Below are 18,960 nucleotides of genomic sequence, written 5' to 3'. Positions count from 1 at the left end.
AATATACCATTAAGTTCATAACCATCGACTTCTATCACTTTAATGCAGTGACAACTCTGAAATGCTCCTACTGTCATCGTAATGCAACCCCATGTGAAGGCGATACATCTGAGGCCTGCAGTTCCACCCTCCCCTGTGCAGTGAGTACTGTGTGGTGCAATAGAATGAACTTACACAGACAATGATCTGTATTAAAAATAGTGTAGGTGGAATTTGGGCTCAGGCATTGGCTGCATATACATTTCAGTGCATCCATGTAATATAAAGCTAATATGAGTTACGAGTAAATTGAAAAATAATTATATAGAAAAAGAATTCTGAGAAGTGTCTGGCAACAGCTAATGGAGCTCAAAGATGAATAAATCAGCCAATTTTGGCACAGAGCGTTGAATTTCTTGGCAAACACACAGTATCCACTCCCAGACCTCACTGAACCTTTTATTCCCAAGAGTTGCCCACATCATGTCTATAGCCTTTAAGTATCTCCATGTAAGACTCTACCAGCGCCAGTTCTCTGCCTTGGAAAATCTCTGCTCTGAGTCGCCAAATCTTTCAAGAATGCAGAAAGCACTTCTGAGCACCTGCCTCCTCTTGGCCCTGCTTTCTCCAGGTAACTAGGAACCAGCAGAATTGGATTCTTTTAATCATCTTTCAATGACACTGAAAATGTTTACTCCTGGGGATGGAAGGAGAGTGAGTAAAATAGATGAGCATAATGGAGTGTAAGGACATCTGTGTTACAAGGAAAGTAGGAGAGAGTCAACTCAAATGTTTAAGCACTTAAGCCATAACAGCCAAGTATAGTCTATTCCAAACATGTATTTATGTGATGGAGGAATATGACTAACCATAATATGGCAGCCCTGTTTAGGGAAGCTTTTAATGTTTGATGCATTACTATATTTTAATATTGTGTTGGAAGCCACCCAGAGTGGCTGGGGAAACCCAGCCAAATGGGCAGGGTATGTATGTATGTATGTATGTATGTATAAATAAATATTATTATTATTATTATTATTATTATTATTATTATTATTATTATAGTATAAGTAAATAAGGTCAATGCAGAGGTCAGGTCTGGAAAAGAGTAGTAATCTGAACTGAGTGCAATCATCTCTTGCCTTATTGGTTGGCCACCTGGATACTGTACAAATAAGAACTGTTGATATTACTGATGGGAAAGAGTTTAACTTCAAAAAATGTTTTATTCAATACCACAGAGCATTTTAGTAAGCACTTTGCTACCAAATATCTTTAGGACAGGTTCATTCAGCTGCCCTCCCTTATTGTGATAAACTTCATCAATTCCACTATGGTTTTCTGTGTTTGAATTTCATTGTGTCCATCTGACACTTCCAAGATGGGTTTAACCAAACAGGATACATAGGGATTTCATGAGCAGGTTTGTTCTATAGCTTGCTGATCTAAACTCCATTTACACCTAGGACTGCTTTTGCCAAAAATCTTGTTGTTGTTGGGTTGTTGTTTAGTCGTTTAGTCGTGTCCGACTCTTTTTGACCCCATGGACCAGAGCACGGCAGGCACTCCTGTCTTCCACTGCCTCCCGTAGTTTGGTCAGACTCATGCTGGTAGCTTTGAGAACACTGTCCAACCATCTTGTCCTCTGTCGTCCCCTTCTCCTTGTGCTCTCCATCTTTCCCAACATCAGGGTCTTTTCCAGGGAGTCTTCTCTTCTCATGAGGTGGCCAAAGTATTGGAGCCTCAGCTTCAGGATCTGTCCTTCCAGTGAGCACTCAGGGCTGATTTCCTTAAGAATGGAGAGGTTTGATGTTCTTGCAGTCTGTGCCATGGCGAAGGGACTTGAATAACTCAGAGAAGCTATGAGCTATGCCGTGCAAGGCCACCCAAGATGGACAGGTCATAGTGGAGAGTTTTGACCAAACGTGATCCACCTGGAGCAGGAACCGGCAAGCCACTCCAGTATCCCTGCCAAGAAAACTCCATGGACAAAGACAACAGCCAAAATCTTAATCTTATTTAATCTTTCTCTTAGAGTAATTTATAGATAGGTTTTCTTATTGACAGTATGTACTGAACACCTCCAAATAATTTTTGAGGCCCCATTGTGAAAGACAGAAGAGCACAAAATTTACTTATTTATTTATTACTTATTAAATTTGTATACCGCCCTTCATTCAAAAATCACAGGACAGTTCACTACATAAAACAATCAACACACATCAAGATTCTGTTCCTAATTACTGGGATGGGAATGTTGCATTGGCACCCAGTCATTACTATCAAAGTGACAGCCTTCCCGTTTAAAACATATTTACCCGCTTGTCTGCCACCTCCTTAGGAAGAAGGACACCTTCTCCCACTTTAAAGTATTTTGGCTTGTTTGTAAAACAGCACTAGGGTGATCAACATGCATTTGCCTTCATAAATTTAATGTATAAATCTGAAATATATTTGATATACCGTATTTTTCTCCCTGTGCCTGTGCGCTACTCCAAGACCTTCTCCCTGCTTTTGCGGGAGGTGGCAGAATTCCCCCACCTCCCGCAAAAGCCCACAGGAGCCACGCGCGACTGCTGCGGGCTTTTCGACCAGGAGGGAGAAGGGACTGAAACGGCCAGTCAGTCCCTTGTCCCTCCTCGGGGAAAAGCCCCCAAGAGCGGCGCGCTCTTTAAAGGGTGCGCGGCATCCTGCAGGCTTTTCTACGAGGTGGGGGAATTCGCCCAACTCGTAGAAAAGCCAGCAGAAGCCGTGCAGCCTTTAAAGAGCGCGCAGCTTCTGCGTGCTTTTGCGGGAGGTGGGGGAATTCCCCCATCTCCCGCAAAAGCCCACAGGAGGGAGAAGGGACTGACTCGGCCAGTCAGTCCCTTCTCCCTCCTTGGGGAAAAGCCCCCAAGAGCGGCGCGCTCTTTAAAGGCTGCGTGGATCCTGCGGGCTTTTCGACCCAGCTTGTGGGGCTGGCGCTGGGGGGAAGCGCTGCTTTCCCCCACCGCCAGCCTCCAAACCAGGTCGGAGAGTAGCGGGAAGGCGTCGCGCGCCTTCCCGCTGCCCCCCCATCCTCTATGGCTGGCACTGGGGGGAAGCGCTGCTTTCCCCTACCGCCAGCCTCCAAACCAGGTCGGAGAGTAGCGGGAAGGCGTCACATGCCTTCCCGCTACCCCCCTGATCCTCTGGGGCTGGCGCTGGGGGGAAGCGCTGCTTTCCCCCACCGCCAGCCTCAAATAGCAGACTCTCCTGGCTTCAGTGAAAGCAACACGAAGCCTCCGGAGCGCAGGCTTCAGAGGCTTCGCATTGCTATCGCTGAAGCCAAGGAGCCTGCATTCGCCCCATAGGACACACACACATTTCCCCTTCATTTTTGGAGGGGGAAAAGTGCATCCTATAGGGCAAAAAATATGGTACTTGCATGTGGGGTTCTCATGTTTTATATCGACTTACTTTCCATTTCCATCCAATGTAGCATTAAGCTCGTTACCATCTCAGGATATCTCCTGCACCAACCTGCATCTCCTTTATACAGTGACATCTCTGGAATGTTCTGACTGTCATAGTAGGGCAACTTCATGTGAAAACAATGGATCTACGCTCTGTTACTCTAATAAAATCTGTGTTTCTGGTGTTCTGGATAACAATATAGGTGAGCTGAAACTTTTCAATTACTCTTGTTCACCCCATGTTCATGTGTAAATTAATATAATTTTTAAAATTATAACTTGCATTTAAATAGCAGCTTTTTTCTAAATAGCACAATGTGCTGTACATGGTTTCGGTACCAGTCGCAGTGCCACCCTCCCCTGTGTGAGGTGTGATAGAATGAACTCACGCAGAAAATGATCTAGATTAAAAATGGCCACAACTTTATTGATTACAGGTGTAGGTAGAATTTTGGCTCAGGCATTGGTTGTAAATCCATTCCAGTCTCCTGCTGGAGGGCTGAAACCCTTCAGGGTCATGTCATGAAATATGGCCTCTCACCAGGCACCAATCTACCCAGATTGACTTGACGTGATAAGGACATCGCTGGGAACGGAGACTTCCATCGAGACCCTTCTAATGGGGTACCCTGATTATGTAGCTGGTTCAGGACAGGGTGATTAGGTTCATCTATTGATTCAAGAACTGTGCATTACGTAGTTTCTCATGGAAGAGTAAACAATTTAGTTAATAGGAAGCATCATTAAAAATAAATACATTTGGAAGGAATTAATCAGAATTCTCACAGATCTTGTGATTTGTTTCCTTTTGTTCTTTGCAGTTCCAAAGTATAAAGTGGCAACTTACCGGGGATGTGGTCATTCCCAACGTTGCCACTCAGGTGATTACAGTTTAACTTCAGCCAATGGTAGATACCTCCAGATGAAGGTCTTCTGCTGCGGAACAGAGAAGTGTAATAAAGAACCTCTGTATGGTAAGTATCTGCGTCTCTGAAAGTTAATGGCTTATTAACCCGTCATTTGACTTCCACCCAGTTACAGGCAAAGTATAGCATCTTTGTCTTTCAGTCCATTCAGACACAAGCTGCAAGGGTCTGATAAATATCTCATCCTTGAATCATTTAAGTTACAAGAAAGGAGATTCCAACTAAACTTCAGGTAAAACTTTCTGACAGTAAGAGCTGCTTTACAGTGGAATGGTCTTAATCAGGACAGTGTGGAATCACCTTATTGGAGGTTTTGAAGCAGATTGGATGGCCATCTGTCCTGGATGCTTTAGTTGGGTATCCTGAATTACAGGGGTGGACTAGATGACCCTTAGGGTCCCTTCCAGCTCAACAGTTCCATGACTCTATGATGAATCTGGAATGGATGAAGTAGATGATCAGTCAAACTTCAAACACGTAAGGGCTGGGGCTGGAGGCATGGATGTGGAAAAAATCTGGAAAATCTGGACATAGCTCTACCAAATTTGGGTTCTGGGTTTGCCAACTACTTGCTTGCACCCAGAGACAGGAGATTACTTCTAAGAGAATGCAGCTGACTATAGCTTCAAATAGCTTGCTAGATCACCACATACAGTGGTACCTCGGGTTAAGAACTTAATTCGTTCTGGAGGTCCGTTCTTAACCTGAAACTGTTCTTAACCTGAAACACCACTTTAGCTAATGGGGCCTCCCGCTGACGCCACGCGATTTCTGTTCTCATCCTGAAGCAAAGTTCTTAACCCGAGGTACTATTTCTGGGTTAGCGGGCGGAATCTGTAACCTGAAGCGTCTGTAACCTGACGCATCTGTAACCTGAGGTACCACTGTACAAAGTAAGAACTCCGGAAAAAAGAATGAAAATGAGCATACCTGACAAAAGGTGTAACACAAAATCATTATTTATAGACGCTCAGCAGATGTTACTGTTCTGCAAAGCTGATGCCAAATATAGAGTACAATATGGATGTAGCACTTCCAGCTATGATTAGAAGTTACTAGAAACCATGAAAAAAATGAAATAAAGTTAACAACTAAGAGAAGGGGAGATGAAGTGCATCCATATACTCACTGTAGGTTTTTACTTTGGTAGTTCCACCTCGTGAGGATCTTTCCCCCAATGGTTTAGAGTGCCCAGCCTGCTTCGGCCTCACCGATTATGGACGCACTCCCAATTGCGAAAATCAGGGGACTGTCAGCTGCCTTGGCAATGAGACCAAGTGCATTGATTTTTCTTCCCTGGCTTCATGTGAGTATTATTTCCAATCAGCCAAGAAAATTTGCTCCTCTGTCTCTTTGTCACTGCCAGAAAAGCAATGACTAATCTTTGTTTGCTTTTTATATGTGTTATGTGTATATAGCTTTGATTTCTTTCTCTGAGGAAAAGGAGGATGCTCTAGTCCTGTTTTGGGTTCCAATCTACCCCTGCTAAAATTACTTAAGAACTAGAGGGGACAGACTCACTCATGGGCAGGGTTTTGCATTGTGTGGGGTGTTTACGAAGGTACAGTAGGCTCCTCAAGGGATACAAGGGAGGGTGTAGGACCAGATAGCACTGTCCTGCCTTGCATTTCTGAAGTACAGAAAGCATTGGTTTAATGTGTAGAAATCATTTATAGTCTGGCTTCTAGTAGAAGGTTTTGGTAATTTCTACGTATTTCTAATACAAGCTAGTGCAAGCTTGGATTTTCCAGCTGACAAGTAAGTTTCTATTCTGTTTTGGGTTCCAATCTACACCTGTTATAATTAGGTAAGAACTAGAGGGGACAGACTCACTCAGGGACAGGGTTTTGCATTGTGCGGGGAACATAAACAAGTACAACAGGCTCCTTACAGCACACCCTTTTCCTCTAATGCACAAGGGGCATCAGGGCAGAGGGATACAAGGGAAGGTGCAGAACCAGCCGGCACATGACTGCTCCTCCGCACAGCAGTATGAACCATTGAGTGCTGGTCCAGGAGGACTGTGTCTTACCACACACCTTGGCCAAAAGTTTTTTAAAAAGGAGGCTGGGAGAAGGAAACATTCTGCCAGTGCACAACTATTCATTTTTCCTCAGAAATTAGTTGCACTGAGTTCTTGGATCCTGATGCCAGCACAGCTTCCTGTTGGTGCCACTCAGCTGATTTGCATTGACAGCAACAAGGAGTTCAGCCTATTGACTGTGACTGCAAGCCCTGCTTCTCAAGCAGCAATTCAGAGTGGCTTTCAAGGCTCCCGGTTGTTCTGCAGCAGCAGCAGATCTACCTGACACATATCATATGTGATGTGTTGTTGGTGTAAGGCAATTGGGTATAGCTTTGGTAAAAGCGACAAATTTAGCCACCTGCTGGGCTTCATTGGCTAACAGGTTAAGGTTCCTAAGGCATGCACTAGTGATAGTTTGCTGACACATTAATCATACCATGTGTTGGTTCCAAACACATTAAGCTTTTATAATCATGTTCTTCCCTATCCCCATGGACCTAATAAAGAACTTATGAAAACCTTATGCTTTTTATTTCCCAGATTTATTAGTTTTCTTTAAGAATTTGAAACTCAAAGGCTGTGCAACTGAAGACGTGTGTGCCCTTAATGGAAAAAAGATTCAATTTGACCATCTTATCTTACGTTATATTGTAACCAAATGCTCTGATGGCTCAAAGCAGATTGACCTCAAAGGGTAGTCAGGAGACAGGAAAGCTCTCCTCCTTGTCAATTCCACCATTCATGGTACCAGCAGAATATATTTGCAACTTATGGTGAGAGGAGGAGCTCACGCCTCCTGGGTTTTCTTTTTCACTATTGGTGGAATTCATGATCAAAATAAACTCTTCTGACACACAGAATCTGTATTCTGTCTCAGTTTGTTTTGTATTTGTAGAATGTGTGGAATGATGAGAAAGGATATTTGACAGGAAGTATGAGAACTGAAATAATAATAATAATAATAATAATAATAATAATAATAATAATAATAATAATTATACCCCGCCCATCTGGCTGAGTTTCCCCAGACACTCTGGGCAGCTTCCAATCTAGTGTTAAAAACAATACAGCATCAAATATTAAAAACTTCCCTAAACAAGTATAGTATTTTAGGACTTCCGGAGGCGGTGCCAACGGCAATGGCGGTCTCCTTCTGAGTAGGAGGAGAAGCCCTGTAGAAAGTGGGTCTGTTCCGCTACGGCGAAGCGGGGACCCGATCTGAAATCGCAGGCAGAAAGAGCCTGCGAGCGTGGGACCCAGCAGGCACCTTTTGCGCCCCCCGTTTTTGTGAGGGAGCCCCGAAAGGGGTTCCGGTGTGCAGCGGGAGCGGCGCGGTGCTACGGGTCGATTGCTGCGTCTACAGAGCGAAGCCGCGTAGCTGTTGCCGGAGAGCGCTGACCTTTTTCCTGTGAAATTCGGCTCTAAAAGAGAACACCCGTGAGTAGGGGGACTTAAGAAATTTGGATTTGAGAACAAAAAGGACTGAATTTGGGCTCCGAAGCGGAAAGGTGTAAACAGGAAGTCCGCCTTTCCGCTTTGTAAAAGATCAAAGCAAAGACCTTTTTGTGCTATTACTTTAATGTGGATTGTTCAACTTTAACTCTAAGCACCAAAAGAGAGAACTCCCCTGTAGGGGAAGTTAAGAAAGTGACTGTATTTCTTCTGGGGATCTTCTGGGAATTTAAAAAGACTTTTTATTTGAACTCTCATGGGAACGGTCTGTCAGATTAACGAGGTTTGCTACATTTGAGCTCGCATTGACTGTGGATACAGTAAATATTTGATCTAACTCTGCAAGAAGATACATTTCTGAGTTTTACTGATCTGAATACTTAGTTTCAATTAAAGAGGGGACACGGAAAGTTACAAAAAGACTTGTTTGTCTGGCTATTGAGAATTTTATGGTAGCTACTGTGTCCCCCTAGAGGACTATTGAAGTTAATACTTGACTGGAGGAATTTTCCACTGCTAACTTTGGGGACTTTCCACTACAAGGCTTGCCTGTGGGAATTGACCTTGACTGAAGATAAAGGGGAATGACTGACCAAAGAACAACAAGATCCAAGGTCAAAGTCCAACAATCTACTTCAATCTCCCAGCAACGTAGGGCATCTGTGCCTGGCCTCCCTGTGACTCAGGAGGAAGACCCAGGGCAAATTGAGCCAAAAGGAATGGCCTCAGAAGGGGAATTTACATCTGTGTTGAATAAAATTTACGAAAAATTGGAAGGCCTAAGTAAACAGGTCTCAGATCAGTCAGCTGAAATTAAAGGGAACACAGCCAGTATTAACTCAAATACCAAAGCTATAGAAAAACTGTTGGAGGAATCTGCGACTACTAGGAAAATAGCCGAGGAGGCAAAAGAAAAAGCTGTGGCTGTGGAGGAAGAAATCAAACCAATACGTAAACAGATTGGGGACCACCAGGCCTTATTGTCTATGGTTGAATTGAGAGAGAGGCAGACAAACCTGAGGATCAGGGCGGTGCCAGAACTTGAGAGAGATAATTTGAATGACTATCTTTCACAGGAATTTCAGAAATTCTGGAACTTGGAGCTGGATAAAGATTTTAAGATAGTGAGCGCCTTCAGACTTGGAAGAGGAGGGAGGAAAAACAGGGTGAGAGACTGTTTGGTGACCCTCCGATCGAAAGAGGAACGAGACAAAATATTGAGTGCTCACTTCCAGAAGACCCTAGAGATTAATGAGACCAGAGCGGAGATTTTTAAAGATATTCCGAAACACCTTTTGGATTTGAGAACTAACTACGGAGACTTGGTGGCCTTGTTGAGAAAGAATACAATTGTTTTCAGATGGGAGTTCCCCCAGGGACTGTCCTTTACATTTAAGGGGAAAAAGTTCAGAATCAGATCAGTGGAAGATAAGGAAAAATTTCTGAGAGATTTTGAAGAAGATCTACAAAAGGAAGCGACAGATCTGCCAAAAGCCTTGAGACCAGGAGCTGGCACAGCACCACCACCTTTGGAATTTGACAAATCAAAAAAGAAGATACCACCGCAAGAACTTGACGAGCTCTTGGGAGCGGCTGGAGGAAATTAAAATAATCACACCATGTCTCTGCAATTATTAAGTTGGAACATTCACGGTTTTAACTCGCCGGAGAAGAGGAGGAAAGTATTTCATATATTGAAAAAGGACCAATTGGATCTAATTTGCTTGCAGGAAACTCATGTGGTAAGGCTCCATAGGAAAGTTCTTATTAATAAAAGATTGGGTCAAGAATTTATTTCATCGGACAAAGTTAAAAAGAGAGGAGTTGTTATATACGCTAAAGAGAGCCTATCACCGAAATTTGTTTTTAAAGATGAACAAGGAAGGTTTATTGCAATTGAGATTCAACTACAAGGTGAAAAATATTTGATTTTAGGAGTATATGCACCAAATGAGGGGAAATCTGAATTTTTTAAGAAATTGCACGAGACATTGTTGGACTATATGGACTATAACATCATTTTGATGGGAGATATGAATGGAGTGGTATCTACTAACATGGATAAGTCACAAAGACAGGTGGTAACTAAAGATGGAAGACTACCTAAAACTTTCTTTGAATTGACTGACAATATGGATTTGATTGACACTTGGAGAACTAAGAACCCCCTTGGAAGAGAGGGAACATTCTTCTCTGAAGCCAATATGACATGGACAAGAATTGATCAAATATGGATAACTAGAGGACTGGCACCTAAGATTCGAAAAGTGGAAATCTGCCCCAAAACTTGCTCCGACCACAATGCAATAAAGATGGAGATGAAACTAATGCCAATCGGCTCCTTCAGATGGAGGATGAATGACGCCCTGTTTAGAAATCAGGAGGTGATTAAGAAGGCCCAAAAAACATTGAGAGACTATTTTGAGATAAATTTAAACACTACGGTGGAAAAAAGAACAGTCTGGGACGCAGGCAAAGCGGTCATGCGAGGGTTTTTGATTCAACAGAATGCAATAAAGAAGAGAACTCAAAATGAGAAAAAAGATAAAATTTTGGAAAAAATAAAAGAAGGAGAGAAAAGATTAAGAGCGAAACCAAAATCCCAAGAGATTCTGAGGGAAATTAAGTTATATCAAGTACAATATATGAGAATGATAAATCAGGAAGTGGAATGGAAAATTAAACAGATGAGACAAAAGTCTTTTGAATCGGCTAACAAATGTGGGAAACTGCTTGCATGGCAGATGAAGAAAAGACAGAAACTAAATACCATAACAAATTTGGAAGTAAATGGAAAGATTATACAGAACCCATTGGAAATTAGAAACTGCTTCCAGAGATTTTTCAAACAACTTTATACACAAGGGCCACAGAAAGAGGTCGAATTAGACCAATTTCTGAGGAAAAACGGATTACAAAAAATCTCTCAAGAAAAGAGGATAATGTTGAGTGACAAAATTACAGAACAGGAAGTGGAGGGTGCCATTCGGAACATGCAGTTGGGCAAATCTCCAGGACCAGACGGCTTAACCTCCAAATACTATAGAGTTTTGAAAGATTGGTTAATTCGACCACTAATGGAGGTATGCAATGAGATACTAGAGGGGAAAAAGGCGCCGGAGTCGTGGCAGGAAGCTTATATTACACTTATACCAAAAACTGAGTCTGAAAAGACGCAACTTAAGAACTACCGCCCCATATCCCTTCTTAATGTGGATTACAAAATATTTGCGGACATTTTGGCAAATAGATTAAAGAAAGTACTATTGGAAGAGATTCATAAGGACCAAGCGGGCTTTCTCCCGGGTAGACACTTGTCGGACAATACAAGGAACATAATTAACATCTTGGAGAAGTTGCAAGTGAATATAAACACCAAAGCAGTTTTAATCTTTATAGATGCGGAGAAAGCCTTTGACAACATTTCTTGGAGTTTTATGAAGAAAAATCTTCAGGGGATGGGGGTGGGTCAAGGGTTTGAAAATGGTATAAGTGCAATTTACTCAGAACAAAAGGCTAAATTAATTGTGAATAATATGGTGACAGAGGGATTTAAGATAGAGAAAGGCACACGACAAGGCTGCCCAATTTCCCCATTGTTATTCATCACAGTCCTGGAGGTATTATTGAATATGATTAGAAGGGACCGTTTGATAAAAGGCATTCAGGTCGGAGCTAAGCAATATAAATTGAAAGCTTTTGCAGATGACTTAGTTTTAACATTACAGGAGCCAGAATCTAGTTCGAAAAGAGTTTTGGAAGTGATCCAAGAATTTGGGCAGATGGCTGGTTTTAAGCTGAATAAATCTAAAACAAAAGTTCTTGAGAAAAATTTAACACCGATTGAGAAAGACAGGTTTCAGAAGGAGACAGGCCTAACAATAGTAAAGAAGGTTAAATATTTGGGGGTTAATATGACTGCTAAGAACCTAAACTTGTTTAAAGATAACTATGAGAAATGTTGGCTAGAAGTGAAGAAAGATCTAGAGATATGGTCAAACTTGAAGCTTTCCTTGTTGGGAAGAATTGCGGCTATAAAGATGAATGTATTGCCAAGGATGTTATTTTTGTTTCAATCTTTGCAAATTGTGGACAAGATGGACTGTTTCAAGAAGTGGCAGAAGGATATTTCTAGATTTGTCTGGCAGGGCAAGAAGCCTAGAATAAAATTTAAAATACTAACCGATGTAAGAGAAAGAGGTGGTTTCGCCCTGCCAGACCTGAAACTCTATTATGAATCGGCCGCATTTTGCTGGCTGAAAGAATGGCTGCTTCTTGAAAACACAGACATTTTGGATTTAGAAGGTTTTAATAACGTCTTTGGGTGGCATGCATATCTGTGGTACGACAAGGTCAAAGCTCATAAAGCATTTAAAAACCATATTGTCAGGAAAGCATTGTTTAACGTCTGGTTAAGATATAAAGACTTACTGGAGAACAAAACCCCAAGGTGGTTGTCACCAATGGAGGCAAAGGCACTTAAAAAGTCCAATATGGAGGCCAAATGGCCGAAATATTGGGAAATACTGGAACAAGAAGGAGATAAATTGAAATTGCAGAGTTTTGAGAAATTAAAAGATAAGGTGCGAGATTGGCTGCACTATTTTCAAATAAGAGAAGCCTATAACATGGATAAAAAAATAGGTTTCCAGGTGGAAAAATCAAAATTGGAAACTGAGTTGTTAGAACCCAAAACTAAAATACTTTCAAGAATGTATAACTTGCTGCTAAAATGGAATACGCAGGATGAAACAGTTAAATCTGCTATGATTAAATGGGCACAAGATGTTGGTCATAACATCATGTTTGCTGACTGGGAACGGTTGTGGACCACAGGTATGAAATTTACGGCATGTAATGCCCTAAGAGAGAATATTATGAAAATGATATACAGGTGGTACATGACACCAGTCAAGCTTGCAAAAATCTACCATTTGCCTGACAATAAATGTTGGAAGTGTAAAGAAAGTGAAGGAACATTCTTTCACCTTTGGTGGACATGCCCAAAGATTAAGGCTTTCTGGGAGATGATATATAACGAAATGAAAAAAATCTTTAGATATACATTCCTTAAGAAGCCAGAGGCCTTTCTCTTGGGCATGGTGGGCCAATTGGTGCCAAAGAAAGATAGAAATTTCTTTATGTACGCAACAACAGCAGCAAGAATTCTCATCGCAAAGTATTGGAAGACACAAGAGCTACCCACCCTGGAAGAATGGCAGATGAAGCTGATAGACTATATGGAATTGGCGGAAATGACTGACAGAATCCGAGACCTGGGAGAAGAGTTGGTGGAAGAAGACTGGAAGAAATTCAAAGACTATCTTCAGAAATATTATAAAATTAATGAGTGTTAAAATTGTGCTTGGATGGGTAATAAGTGGTAATTAGTGATAAAAGTTATTAAGATTATGCAAAAAAGGTATTGATAATTGGTTGAAAAATAGGGATATAGTATATGTTATGGTACAAAGTTTAAACATTTGATAAAGGGTAAGAATTTGCTGAATTAAATATTTGAATGGGAATACAAAAAGGGGAAGGTGCGAGGAGGTCAAGAACATAAGCATATGAAATTGAGGTTATTGGAAAAATGGAATGGTTTTATTTTTTCTTTGTTTAAATGTAATTTTTCTTAATTAGTTGTGTTTTTCTTTCTGTATTTTTTTTTCTTTTGTGTGTTTCTTTTTTCTGTAATTTATGGTTTTTTATTCTGTGAATTTCTATTTTTCTTTTTTGTAAAACTTTAATAAAAATCTTATAAAATAAACAAGTATAGTATTTTGTTCAAACCTACTTCCTTATAGGGACATGGGTAGTGCTGTGGCCTAAACCACTGAGCCTGGAGGTTGCCAATCGGAAGGTCGGCGGTTCGAATCCCTGCGACGTGGTGAGCTCCCATTGCTTGGTCCCTGTTCCTGCCAACCTAGCAGTTCGAAAGCACGTCAAAGTCCAAGTATATAAATAGGTACCGCTCTGGCGGGAAGGTAAACAGTGTTTCCATGCACTGCTCTGGTTTCACCAGAAGCGGTTTAGTCATGCTGGCCACATGACCCGGAAAAACTGTCTGCGGAGAAACGTCGGCTCCCTTGGCCAGTAAAGTGAGATGAGCGGCGCAACCCCAGAGTCGTTGGCGACACTTCCTTCTACTGCTAAATTTACATGGTAGCATGAACACACACAAACCCAAATGCAAGTGCCTCTGTCCTAATCAGCCAGATCTGTCTTCCATTCTCAGCATGTATTCTCATTATTTACCCCTTGTCGATGCTAACTAGGGCTGCAGTGCTCATCAGAATCATATGAAGCCTAAACCAATGTCTGTGCCAGAGGGGTGCAATTGAGGCCTGGCTATCACAAATAGGTATTAAATCCCACCCCCACCCCCCATTGCAATAAATTGTGGAATCCACAAGGCAGGAGGTTATTCTACATCCTAGTCTCAAAATAACAGTGGCAGTCAGGGTAGAAGCAAGGGGACTATGTTCTCTCTTTCATACATTTCGGAAACTAAAGACTTTATGATCAGTTAGACAAGGACAAAGTAAAATAAAGCCAATGATTAATATTTCCATTCTCAACATGTACTCTCATTATTAACCCAAGCTGATGCTGACTAGGGCTGCAGTGCACATCAGAGTCATATGAAGCCCAAATGTGTGTGTGTGTGTGTTGATATTGGCATTCAAAGAAGAAGAAGAAAGGTCCCATCTTACTTTTCTGACAACATAAAAGAGGGAGGGAGAGACAGAAAGAGGTGGGCATGCTTTTGCCATGGAATTTGCAGGATTTGTTTCCTGGCTCAGTAAAAATCTTACTTCTTAACATACAAACTTCAAATATCAACACACTGATTTTCATTCCCATGGGAGTCAATGATCTCATCACTCAGACAATTTTTGTCTTTGTAAGTGAAGCAGGCTGGGCACTGCAGACCATTCGGGGTAAGAGCGTTGTGATCTGGAAGTACCAAAATCAAACTTACACTTAGCATATGTTATTGTTTTATCTCTCTTTCTATTTGCATGTTATATGGTTGTCATGGTTCCAAGGGCATTTTGGTTTTGTAGGGGCAGCTGCAAGCATTCTTAAATGAGAAGAATGTTCTAAACTCATTCCAACATGGGTTCACATGTGGTTATGGGACTGATGCACCCCTGGTCACCAGAATGTAGGACATTTACCAGAAGTGAGGCAGGAGGAGTGTGACTCTGCCATATTCCCACTGTTAGTTGGAGTACCATTAAGTGGCTGAATTTTGGGAAATAGTCTTTCAGTAAATTAATTCAGTTGCTGTGCAGGATCTCTTGCCAGTACCTTCTCTAGCACTGAGAACAGTCAGGGGCACTCACTGTACTCTAAAAACATGCTTGTTTAGACAAGCCTACTCAGATGCTTAGAAAGTTGTTGCCATTTTAATCTGTTTTAGTATTTTAACACTTGCATGTTCTGATTTTTTTCCTCATATTTATCTGCTTGTAACTGCTTCCTTTTCTTCTTTTACAATCAAGCCGTGTATAAATCTTAGGAAATAGTGTATAAATAAAAGAGCATTGCTGGGTAGCTGGGAGGCAGAAAGGGGAAAATGAAGCAGATAAAGGGTTTGTTTGGTTTTTCTTAGCTTGACCTTAGAAAAAACATTACTACAATTTTGGGGGGAATAAATAAAGAAGCTCTGTTTGACTACCATAGTATTTGCGTAGCTGACAATGTTTTCTTTTTCTCTGCTTTTTCAAACTTATAATTAACACTTCCCTATATAAGTGTAACACAGAGGAATAGTGAATTGTCATATGTTAAGATATAGCAGGATGTGCTGTTGTCAAGTTCTCTCTTATTTAGGTTTGTATAACTGAGTATTTCTTACCAGAATAGCAGCAGTGTGGGTCTGTTGAATTGAAAGCAATGAAGCACCTTGTGGTATCTTACGTACTAGCAGCTGAAGAAAGAAAGACCAAGCCAAAAATGCTGGTAAATATTGACCCAAGATGGTTTAGCTGAAAGACCTTCTAAATGTTTAAATCAACCTATTATAAAGTGCATTTAGCCTCAGTGGTATTGCTACAATTAAGCTCTTGAATTTTGAATGTTGTTGTTATTAAATACGTATATACAGTTTATAATCAGTTAATATATTTTTCAGAAACACAGAGTAATTTTGACAGATAGTACACGTCTTCCATATCTAACGTGGCATCAGGATCACATGAGCCTCAGGGCAATAGCTAGGAACAACTGCTTCAAATGGAGATGTGAGTTTCTCAGAAACCTCACATTTAACATGAGAATGCAAAGTTCATTCATGTTCTGCATTCCCAATGCTTTCCTTACTTCAGTGTGCCAGTGCAAGTATAAGGAAAGAAACAACTGGTGCATTCTTCGACATTTTATGGCCATTTACTTCATATCCTAGCTAAAAGCATCTAAGCAATGTGTTATCAGTAGAATGACAACAAGTCTGGATGTCGTCACCTTCTTGATTCTTTAGTTCAAGATGACCACACTCTGGATGGATGCTTCCATACAACACTGATGAAATAACGTAGGAATAATTTTGTAGCAAATCTAAAAGAAGAACAAATGATAGAAAAATATGAATACTTATGTGGTAGGTGGAGAGACTGCAGAAAAGGTGGCATACTTCGATTGTGTGCAGCTGTTTAGTGATTGTTATACGTTTATGAAAACCAATAAAATATACACTTAAAAATGGCCCAGGTACCAGAGAATAAGGAAGGTTTCCAGACGATAGAGAAATAGAATACATTTAGATGAGGCTGTTATGTGTAAAGAACAAGCTTAGTTCAATTGAAGACAACGTGGCTGGAGGCAAGCATATCAGATGACCCTAAGTATCTCCACTCTTTCCCAACAATGTGGTGCAATTGGAACAAGGTGGAATGAAACTGCAGAACCTGATTTCCTCAGCTCTTGGTAATCCCTTTCGAATCATTGCACAATATTCACTGAATATCACTTTGTCCCTGGGACCTGTCAAAAACCCTGAACAATGCCCAGCTTTGCCACCTCAGCAGTGCTTTTTTCTAGGGCCTGGAAGATGATAAAAATGTATGTGCTCTTTTGAACTAAGTTAGACACCACATAAAACAAAAGCAAAGACAAAGGCAATGGCTCATGTTAAATATGCCCTGTTTTCCAATAAAAACCCATCAGCCTTAAAAAAGAGAATATCAATATTCAGTAGCCCTGCTGCATGAAAACAATGATGTCTCAAAGGAGCACATTGTATGTTTCTATACCCATTGCATTAGGAGAATGGAAATGAGGCAAGACCAAAAAAAGGGGGGGATTTCAGTAGGGCATCTTTATAAATTATAATTTAAGAACCATGAATCGCACAGGGGAAAACAAATCATATGTGGAAAATGTACTCTCAGATTTTTAATCCTGATGTGACTGCACAAGCCTACCGAGGAGTAATGTAGGCCTTAAGTTGGCCTTATATCCACCTCCTGGAGGAACTGCAAACCAAAATAAATTTAATAAAGAAACTACAGGCAGTTGAAGATTTTATACAGCACTGCTAGGGAAGTATTTTCCCAGACCCCCAGGCTTGTAAGACAGCCACAAACTATGGCTCCCAACAATGGAAGTAGAAGAACCAACTCCCTCCTTCCTGGGAGAGATTGGCTGTAAACCCAACAAAGGCACCTGGTCCCACTGTCCAGCGTTCACCTGAAATATGCATGTGAGATCTAAAGTGTGGGTTTTGAAGCAGCTGTAACCCATTAGCAACCACTTTGCTCATGCAACCACTTTGCCTTTGAACACATCCCTGGCAGATTCTACCCACTGTGCATAGAATACCTCAACTATCTCTAAATTCCAAACTGTGGCATTGAAACACACATATTGATTTATCTTCTAATTTCATTTTCTTAAGTTGTGGGTCTTCACCTTAAAACATTTATCAATATCTCTACATTCCAACCATGGAAGTTTTCTCTGTGGGGTGGGGTTCTGGTCAGTGCTGTCTTAAGCATATGTGATGCTGGGGTGCAAAGATCCACCCAGCACCCCTCCCCAGGTTGCCCAAACCCAGGTGCACAGTTGGGCAGAGTTGGCTGGCCGCCTCAGCATCTCACTAGCTTGGTCGCCCCAAACTCGCAGCGCAGAGCCGCCCACAGAGAAATAGAGAAATATAACACATATAGATGAGGTTGTTACTGAAGATGGGAAGAGAAGCAGGTGTAAAGAACAAGCTTGGTTCAATTCAGGACAACATGGTTAAAGGCAAGCAAATCAGATGACTCAAAGTATCTTCACTCTTTCCCAACAATGTGATACAATTGGAACAAGGAGGAATGAAACTGCAGAAGCTGATTTCCTCAGCTCTTGATGAACCATTTTACAATATTGACTGAATATCACTCCTGAAGGAACTGAAAACCAAATTTAATTTAATTCAGAAACTATATGCAGTTGAAGACTTTATATAGCTCTGGTAGAGAAGCATTCCCCCAGACTCCCATGCTTGTAAGACAGCCACAGACTGTGGCTCCCCAACAACCAAGCTTTAATAACCACAGTCATCCCTATCCCTAAGAACTCATGCAAAGCTTATTCTTTTTATTACACAGATCGTTCTCAGAAATTTGAGACTCTCAAATTCAAAGGCTGCACAGCTGAAGACTGGTGTGCCCTTAATGGAAGAAGCTTAGAATATGGTGAGCTGACACTCCATAGAATTAAACAAAATGCTGAGATATCCTCAAAGCATATCGACCTTGAAGGGTAGTTACAAGACATCAAAGCACTCCTTCTTGTTGGTTTACCCTTTTATGGTAGTGGCAGAAGAAATTGGGAGCCTAGTGGTGAGAGGAGGAGCTCAGGCCTCATGGGTTTTCTTTTTCACAATTGGTGAAATTCATCATGAAAACTAAATTTCTGGCAAATTGAATCTGTATTCTTTATCTCTGTTTTATGTGTGCAGAATGTGTAGAATGATGATAAAGGGTATTTGAAGTAAAACATGAGATTTTGCATGTTATTTTGTTCAGCCCCACTTCCTTCTACTGCTAAAGTTAGATGGTACCAAGAGTTCAGCTGGCAGGCTCCACAGTGGGTGAGCAATGTCAGGTTCTGGCCTTATACCAGATCTGGGATATTTCTTTATGCATGT

The 18,960-nt window shown here is 41.2% G+C and overlaps 1 long non-coding RNA gene across 1 annotated transcript; it reads left to right on the top strand.

Annotated features, from left to right (window-relative positions):
* The first annotated feature begins 496 nt into the window (after positions 1–496).
* Positions 497–5,629, top strand: LOC310769199. Its single transcript, XR_014551517.1, has 4 exons — positions 497–610; positions 3,500–3,616; positions 4,235–4,387; positions 5,490–5,629. It is a non-coding gene; the product is annotated as an uncharacterized lncRNA (long non-coding RNA).
* The last annotated feature ends 13,331 nt before the right edge of the window (positions 5,630–18,960 follow it).

Source organism: Podarcis filfolensis (genome assembly GCF_964270895.1).
Source record: "Podarcis filfolensis genome assembly, chromosome: 8".
In the NCBI taxonomy this organism is placed as follows: domain Eukaryota; kingdom Metazoa; phylum Chordata; class Lepidosauria; order Squamata; family Lacertidae; genus Podarcis; species Podarcis filfolensis.
Note: the sequence above shows the minus strand (reverse complement) of the source record. Positions and strands in the feature narration are given on the sequence as shown.